Here is a 9,046-nt window from a genome sequence, read left to right as displayed (position 1 = left end):
AGAAGCTATCATAGACATTGACTTTATGACCACTAGAACTGGCCGAAGGTATTCTAGATATTTAGTTAAATTTAAGAACCATCCTATAGAGGAAGCACAATGGATGCACGCCAGAGACTTAAATGCTTTCCCCACTCTATTAGCTCCACATTGAGCTAATAGCAATTGAGATCAATTGCTATCCCACCCCGGGGGTATGATGCCAGGAGGCATATTTCACGGTGGATTCCGTGCCACGGTGGATTCCGTAAACTTTGATGACCGGGGCTCATACACAAAGTGGATTCTTTATGCGAGAAGTTGATGGGGACGCATGTGCTTTTCAAGCGTTTCATTAATTTAGTGTGTACATGGGTGATTCCATAGCGGGTGATTCCGCAAAATACATATTAAATTAATAAACGTTTATGAGTTTAAAGTGCGCACTCGTAATAAATTAAGGTTAGGATTTATTTCTAACCAGTTGATTTATTTATGTAGCTGAAGACTGCTAGGTATTCACTTTTGTCGGTTTAATTGTATTATTTTACTAACGATTGTGAATACTTCAGTTGATGTGTAGAGATAGCAGCAGTGGCGGAGGAAAGCATTGGAGTTTAGCGAGTATTCGACCTATGGATTATATTTTGATAGACGCCATGCCTATATTTTGTCATGTCTATTGAGGCATCGATTATTTATCATTATTTTGTATGCGCCTATGCGCACGGATATGTTATTTCTATTTGGACATTGTGTTGGGCGTGCCAGACTCTTTGGGCACCGTCCATTAGCTTTATTTCTATTTTTGTAAAAGCAAACTCAAAAGCTAAAAGCTTGATTTATTTTTGTAAATTGGGCTATTATTGAGCATGAAGATGGAATATACATAAAATACATGCTTTGTGAAGCGCTCACACAAGGCATGGGGGGAGATTGAACCCAATTGGTCTCTTGCTCTTGTCGTTCATGCTTTTTACCTTGTAACTTGTGCAAAAAGTAGAGTTCATTGTTCTTGGGGACCTTCCGGGATTCACTACGTGAGCATACAGCGACCGATCTGCGCACCATTTTTCCATCTCTTTGTCTAGTTTGTAACCATTTCAGAATATCTTTGCTTTGCACAAGAGTTTAAATATCCCTATTTTCTTCTTTGGGTAATAGTGGATATAGTCCTTGCCAAAGATGATGTATTACATGATGCGATTGTGTCTTTGACCTTGAATTTGTGCCAAATTTGTTTGTAGAACCATTGAAAGACCTCTAATAAACTATTTTCTTTGTATCTTTCACCTCCATGTCTTGGTGTCTAAAGTATTTTGTTCTTGCTTGATAATGTGATTTTTCCATACCTTGGGTTGACCAAATAGATAGAGATCCATATTTCCTGATAAAATATGGAGCATGGCTGTATAAAATATGTTGCATAGTTAACAAATAAAGAAATTCAATTAGAAAATCCTATATGATTCAAACATAAAGAGACATACATATGCAAACTTCATACCATATCGTGAATGAATTCTTGATTACCCCAAGCTTCTGTCATTGCCTTTTTAAAAAGGTTCAATTGGTTTTTGAAGTCTTTGAGATCATCATCATTCCACTCTGTTTTATCACAATAAAAGAATACTTTGTCTAGTGTTTTCCAAACATTGGATTTTCTATTTCAAGCTTGTCCATTATCAGCATGATCCTTAACTGCATTATGTAGACACTTCCATTGATTGTATCTAGTTGAGCCACCATTCATAGATTTTATCTTACCAAGTCTCCCAAAAGTCTAGGAACCTTCTAGCCTTCACTCCACCAATAGATGGATTTTTGGGGACACAATTGCCATCCTTAGACTTTTGAAGATCTGGTTCAATAACAACATTACCACCATGCAAACCGGATAAGACTTTTTCAATCTTTGTTATAGCATATGTTCTAGTTGAAAATGGCTTCAACTTCCATGCAAATCCTATATAAAGATGAACAAGCTTTTCAATTATCCTACAAAGTGCATGAAGTGTACATATGTGGGCATTCACTAAAGGAATATCTAGGACTACCTTAAACTGCGGATCCTTGTTGTGCTTAGAGGGAGCTCTATTCCAATTGCTTGAGTTCAACTCTCTGGCTGGGGACATACAATATAGGCAAGGAGATCTAGAGTTGGCTCCCTTTGATACATTGTACATACATTTAAGTGTCTTTAAGTCACCAGCTATGTGCCACTCAATCTTATAGTTCCCAAATCCTTCAACAATTAGCTCTTCTCCTGCTTGTTGTCTCTTAATGATGGTATTGGTGTTCAATGAAAAACCCAAATACAATATATCAAAATCCTTTGTATCTACTTCGAATGCTCCTAGCTACCAAATGTTGTATTCAAATTGAACACTGAATGACATTGAGTGATTGTAATGATTTGATGAAAGTGCTCTATTCATCAAGGTAATAGAGACCCTCTCTAGTTTTGTACATTTTAGAATCTCACTTTCATCAAGTTTAACCCCAAATCTAGTGATTCCTTGTGCCTCTTCTAGTGACAAGTCATAGAATCTAATAATTAAGCACTGTAGGGTGGGAAAGTTAAGGAAAATGTTGTTAAATTCATTGAATATAACTTCATTTTTCTTGCCATTGAAGCTAGCCTTGATATGGAAAGGCTCACCTAGAATCTCCATTAACTTGTTATTCACTCTCTGTCTAATAGTTCTAATCACAAATGGCCTTGGAAGTATGCAATTATGTACTTGCCCTTGCTTCATATTTGATTGTAAAAACTGGAAAAGTTGTATATAAGCATCTCAACTGATACCAATATTATCTAGTGTCTTTTGCACTAACTCAGTATCCAAAGAGAGATCCTTTATAAATGACTCCAATCATTGTTTCCTTGCTTTTTTAAATTTCTTCTTCTCCAAACTATCTTTTGAAACTACTGAAGGAAGAAGATGACAGTAAAACCGAGATGCTTTCAAAGAATCTCTTTCACTTGCATTCAGTTGAAGAAGAGACCTAAACAAAAGCAACATCACAAATCAATACAATTAATTATAAACAAAGTCATGTTTCATATTTTTAAAGTGAAAAAAAATGTACCTTGCTGCTTGAATTCTTTTACTACAACCACCTCCTCCTCGTTTGAGACTCTCAATATTTCTAAGAGTCTTTTGTCAATTTTGAAGTTTTAAAATAGTTTTCTTTCATTAATAAGATTTGATGTGTTTCTCCAACAAATGAATCCTCTGTTGATAACCTTCTAGCTTCTGCAGTAACTCGTTGTTATGTTTTGATAAAAGATGGTTCTCCAATTTGAGGACATCCTTTTCTACAACCAAGCTAAGTGTATAGCCTAGAAACCCATTATAACCATCACCAATGAACCTCAACAATGAAGAGCTATTATAGAAATGCGGAGTGCTATTTTTGTTAGGATCTTTGGGATATAGCCTGCCATCTAACCAAAGATCAAGATTCTTCTTTCCTTCAAACTTGAGTATATGTTTCATGGACTCTGTAATGGTAATGGGTTTTATTCTCTTCCTTATTAGTTCATACTCACTATCCAACTCAATATGAAGATGATAGAGAGGCCTTTTACTAGAGCTACAGAGATCATTGGATGACTGATCCATAGCTAAGGATGTGATTAGAAGATTGGATTGAAAAAGTCTGTGAATTACAAACAATAAGGAAAACGAAGAAGAAACTAGTAAGGATGGGAAAGAAAGAAGAGAGAGAGAATGGAGGGAAGTAATCAAATGTAAAAAATAATTCAAATTGAATATTATTTTTCACTTTAATGAGGATGAGTAAGATCTTCATTATGACAAATCTTTGTCACCTTCATGGCGGCCTAGATTTCTAGGTTTGATGTGACCATGAGAATATTGCGACAATGACTTAACAATTTTTTATATATTTGCTTACCAAAATATAAAAGTTTTTAAAAATGAAAAATGATTTTATTTCCTAAAATATTTTCTCTCTCTAAGATCACTTACAGGGCATTTTCGAGACCTCAAAACTCCCCTAATGTCATGACTCGTCATAACCTGCCAAGCCTCAATGCTAGCGACCCACTGAACCCAATGCTCAAGCCCATGAACCCCAGTTCAAATGGATACCTGAGTAGTAAGGAATGCCACCTAGGAATAGAAATCCATAGCCTCGCAAGGCTAATGGCCCACACTCGAAACCTAGGAGGTCAAGAATAGCCTACAAAAAGGGACGCACAATCCAAGTCGCGATGGGTCCCCTGGACCTTATTGCAAGTGCAAGGCTACTACAAGGGTAACCCTTGGATTTGGCTACCTAAATCCAAATCAACCAAAAGTCATGCTCAAACACCACCCTTGAGCTTGGCCACACGAAGTAGTGAGCTAGAGATACTCGGGCAACAAAAGAATCGGACCACAAAATCCATGGAACCACCAAAACCTAGCTCAACAACGCCCACAATCACAATCTATTGCCCACAATCACAGTCTTTTACAAACCAAACGCCTAAATCTAGTGCTGATGGTACCCCTCAAATCTTTGATGCATCTACTAGCACGAGACCCACAACTACAACCAAACCCATCGAGCTTGAGGCCCAGCTACAACCTAAGGAGTGCAGCAAGTTGTGACCAGTAACCAAACTCTCTAGTTCTTTCAAGCCTCAACCACCTACCGGGCTTAGACCCTCTTATGAGCGGCGATCAATTCTAACGTTGGCCGGACTTAGTTGAAAATACTGGGGACGACTTGGTTGCTTGCCTCCAATGCCTGGACGCTACTTTCATGACGTTGGCTAAAGCTACAATCGACTAGACTTAGGCCTCTTGGATGAACCTTTGGCAACGGGAATACAAACACACCCTTGTTCTTGGGAAGACTCGAAATTCGTGTTTGTCAAAGCATCTAAAGCAGCTGTGGAGCTGATGGGCACCGAGGTCTCCCGCGAACAAGCGTAATGACAATGCCTCATTACTACATATCACAAGCACGTAGCTTGTGACAACAATCAAGAAATAGAAGACTTGAAACACCTTATAGCCAACAACTCCCCTTTCTTGAAAAAATGGTATACTCTTCACCTCCAATGGGAGCTTGAGGGATGTTAGGCAATGTCAAATGCTAAGGAATGGCACGCAATCAAAACATTAGAATATGACCCAACTTATGTTGCTCCAACCTCCTATAGGGTATTAACGACCATTTGTGACCGACCCATGGAAGAACATATTCAGGGACACCCCTACTTAGATCGCATCCTCACTGAGGTAGAGCTCCACATAGCTAGCCACATGGGCTCTAGTGACTTCTTGCTTGATGTCCTTACCTATATCACCCACCTCGGCATTCGACCTTTCAACATGGACTAGTATGCTCACATGGGATATAATCCAAACTTTTATGCTTGGCTCATGCGAAAGAAAATACTATAACCATGCATAGAACGGACTCAACCCTCTAGTTTCCAATCCTAGGAAGGATCCTTCTCAATTCCAAGGGGGACGGGTAAGGCAAAAGTAAGGCAACGGTCAGGGTGAGATAAATCAAACCAAACACATAAAGAAAACAATAAAGGAAAGGCACACATTAGTAGGGGAAACAACTTGTGAATGCAAAAAAGCCCAATAAAATTTGAAATCAACATATTAATTGGTAGAAAAGTCAATTCTTGCACGCGCAATTCAGTTCAGCAAATATGTAATCGTTTCCTTCTGTATTTGATTATTATGAATAACACTAATGGAAAATATGGTTTCATGATAGGCACCCATCATGGCAGGCCAAGAAAAGGCCGGTAAATTGCCATTTTTAGACGAGGAACATACAAAGTATGGCTTTTCAGTGGAGACACGCGCCTTCAACTAGTTCAAGTTCTAGTATATCTTCAACCTAGAAGACGTGACCATTGAAGAACGGGCTATGAGGTAGATCATAGAGCAATGCAACTTACAAAAATACACGGAAGTAGTAGGCCAGGGGGTAGACTACTTCCACTGTGTGGAATTTTTGAGAACCTTCCACAGGAACCACACAATAACTATGCATGAAGGAGAGGAAATTCGTCGGGTGTAGATTGAGCTAACCTCGGAGCTAGTGGAAAAGGCCTCAAGCTTGGTGAACAAAGTAGAGAGGAATCCAAAGAGAGATGTATATGCATAGCTAGGAATGGACAAGATAAGGGTCCACACCAAGGACGGCATCAGCTTGGCGGATATTCTTGATCCCGAAATCCAACTCCAAGCCAAGATGGTGCATGCATTGTTCTCTAGTCAAAGATACAACACCATCATGAGCCGCATCACCGTCCCCCTACTAGAGAGCATCACAGCAAGGTCACTAGATGAGATGAACATCAATGGTTTTGTGAGGAAGACCATTGAGACCTCAGCAAAAGCTCTGGCAAAACGGGAGGACAGCCCATCATGGGGGAATCCCCTGCCACCAAAGCTAAAAGGAAAGCTTCATCATCAAAGGCTGCAACCATTGGATTCAGTGGGGTCCTCATTGTGATCATCAGGGAAGTCTTGGGGCAAGGGTAGGAGGAAACATAAGAGGGAGTGGATGAAACACTAAGCCGGTTGCTACCTCACCAAGAATAGGAGGTACAATCTAGTGAAAGGATGCTAAGTGAAGAAGAAGAAAGCATGGAACAAGAAGAGCAAAATAGCCAAAGAAAGGCCAAGAAGAAGAAGAAGAAATTTTCACAAGAACAAAAGGAAGAGGAGAGCAGGAAAAAAGAGAAAGCGGACCTGCAAAAGGCTTGAAGGGAGTCCAAAAAGACCAAGGAGAAAAGAAAGAGGAAGCAGGAAGAGGAGGAGAAGTAGTTCAGAAAAAAAAAGGAGAAAGACATGGTCCTCGCCATGTGCAAGTCCATTGAGCAGTAGTTCAGAGGCGCAGGATGAGCCTAACCTCGTGAGCCCCATCAGAGATGAAGGGTCAAACTCAAGTGCTCATGTGCTAGAGCTCCTACGATCTTTAGTACAAGAAGGCAAGGGCAAGGCCCCAATCACCCCCACTCCCCCACTCAAGGCACCCGCCACCACCACCGCCATCTCCACTCCTAGTTCTATGACCTAGGCGGACACCAACAACTTAATGGCTTGGGTCCAGTACTTTGTGAATAAAGAAGTAGGCCAAGGATCAGGAGAAGGAGCCCCCTTGGTAGGAACCAAAAGACAAGCTGTAGCGGATGCTAAGTCAAGGCATGACTCGAAGAGGCAAAGGGTGGTAGGCTCCACAACCTCCACCCTCGCAACAGAGAGGCCACCCATAGAGCACAATGAATATGTCAAGGAGCTTCTCTCTCAACTAGAGAAAGCCAAGGAGGAGAAAAGAATAGTGGTGGGGCTAAGCTGGAAGCCAAAAAAGAGGTGATGGCGGCCTTCCAACTGGGAAAAACTCAACAGGTCACCACATACCAAAAAGAGATTAGCAAGCTAAGGGCCACGCTCAATCCTAAGGATGATGAGGAGAAAGCCTAGAGGCAATAGCTCAAAGACGAAGCCCAAGAAGTGGTGACACTATAACACAAATATAAGGCCTTAATATTGCAACACCAGAACTCAACTACAAAGAGTCCAATCATGCATGTAAGAGCTGGCAGAGAAAGAAGTAGAAAGGAAATAGAAACACGAAGAGCATCACCAGGGTATTCCTAGAAATCGATGAGCAGGAAAGGATGGAGAGAGAAATTCAACACTTGGAAAAATAAAAGGAGAAGCTCACCCACAAGGAGAAAGAGTAGGAATCCATCATAACATCCCTAACACGTAGGTAGAAGGAGAGCTCCGAGGAGATGATGGAGAAAGTAGAGGAGTGGGCAATCCACAATGAAGAAAGAATTGAAGCCTTGGCATGCCATCTCGCTCAAATAGAAAAGAAAAAAATACTTGCTGAAAGCAGAGTAGAGGTTGCCCAAGTGAGTTTCCAAATGCAGTAATGTGCCTTCTTGTATACTCTAGTGGATGTCACTTAGGTAGAGGAGGGAGAATCCATAGAGACCATCAAAAGGAAACTAGGAATGGCTTGTAGAGCATTGAAAGCAGGACCTCAAATGCTGCCACAACCTAGTGGAGTTGGCCGAAACCTAGAAGAGCAACGCCATTATCTCTTCTTGGCAGGCCTAACAAGAAGAAGGAGTAAAGTCATGCCATGAAGAAGCTCAACGAGAGGAGGAGTAGCTCCCACCACCTTCCTCACCATGACCAAAGCCCCCATAAGAATAGGATGCTACAACAGGTAGGAGGGCAGAAGCGAAAGAGAAGAGAGCCAACATGCTAGATCAAGCACGCAAAAGGGTGAAAGCACAACCTCCCGTAGTTCCACAGCCTCCCATCCCACTAAAAAGGGACTGCTCACCCATGAATTGGAAGATGGAGCTATCTATTTGGGAGCAGTGAGAAAATCACTGCCAACCCTTCGATTTTACCTTCTGATACCTAGCGGCCTTGAGCAAAGTGCTATCCACCAAAGCGGTAAAGGAAGTAATCGCCATGGGAAAAAGGCTTGGTGACTGGTGGCTCACTGAAAGAGAGAGAAATCCAATGGCTTGGGGGACAGACTCCCTGGATTACTGGGAGAACAAGGTTGAGGAGGTGCCCCACACGGTGAAAGGCTACAAATCCCAACCTAAGTGGAGGAGAAGAGTCTAGAACGGCAACATGGATGCATGGATGTCGTTTTGTGGATCCCTACTCTTTGAACAAAATGACCTGACCTATCTACCATATCCTCGGAGGGTGGGAGTAGATTTTGACCCTGACATCCATGGTTAATACGACTTCCCAAAGATCTACAATATCAACACCACAAAACTAGAGGAAGCACTCGCTTTTCTTGGAACAAGATCTATGGGACTCCATGGCTCGTTTCCTGATGGAATTCTCCTCTTTCCTGGACCCCACGTTTGTAACAACATGTAATTATATTAGATTACTTAGAACTCCCCTCAGGCAACCCCCTGCACCAGCAGAGTAGCATCTCCCGCCTCTCTTTTTTGACATTAATGTGAGAATAGATGGATGCGCCATGAGTCAACTAATGCTGTGTGCTGCTTTACTCCCATCATTTTGCA

Source organism: Lygodium microphyllum, chromosome 11, assembly GCF_053477565.2.
Source record: "Lygodium microphyllum isolate KBCC chromosome 11, Lygodium_microphyllum_v1.1.10, whole genome shotgun sequence".
Classification (NCBI taxonomy): Eukaryota; Viridiplantae; Streptophyta; class Polypodiopsida; order Schizaeales; family Lygodiaceae; genus Lygodium; species Lygodium microphyllum.
The sequence above is the reverse complement of the archived record's forward strand: the minus strand, read 5'-3'. Positions refer to the sequence as shown.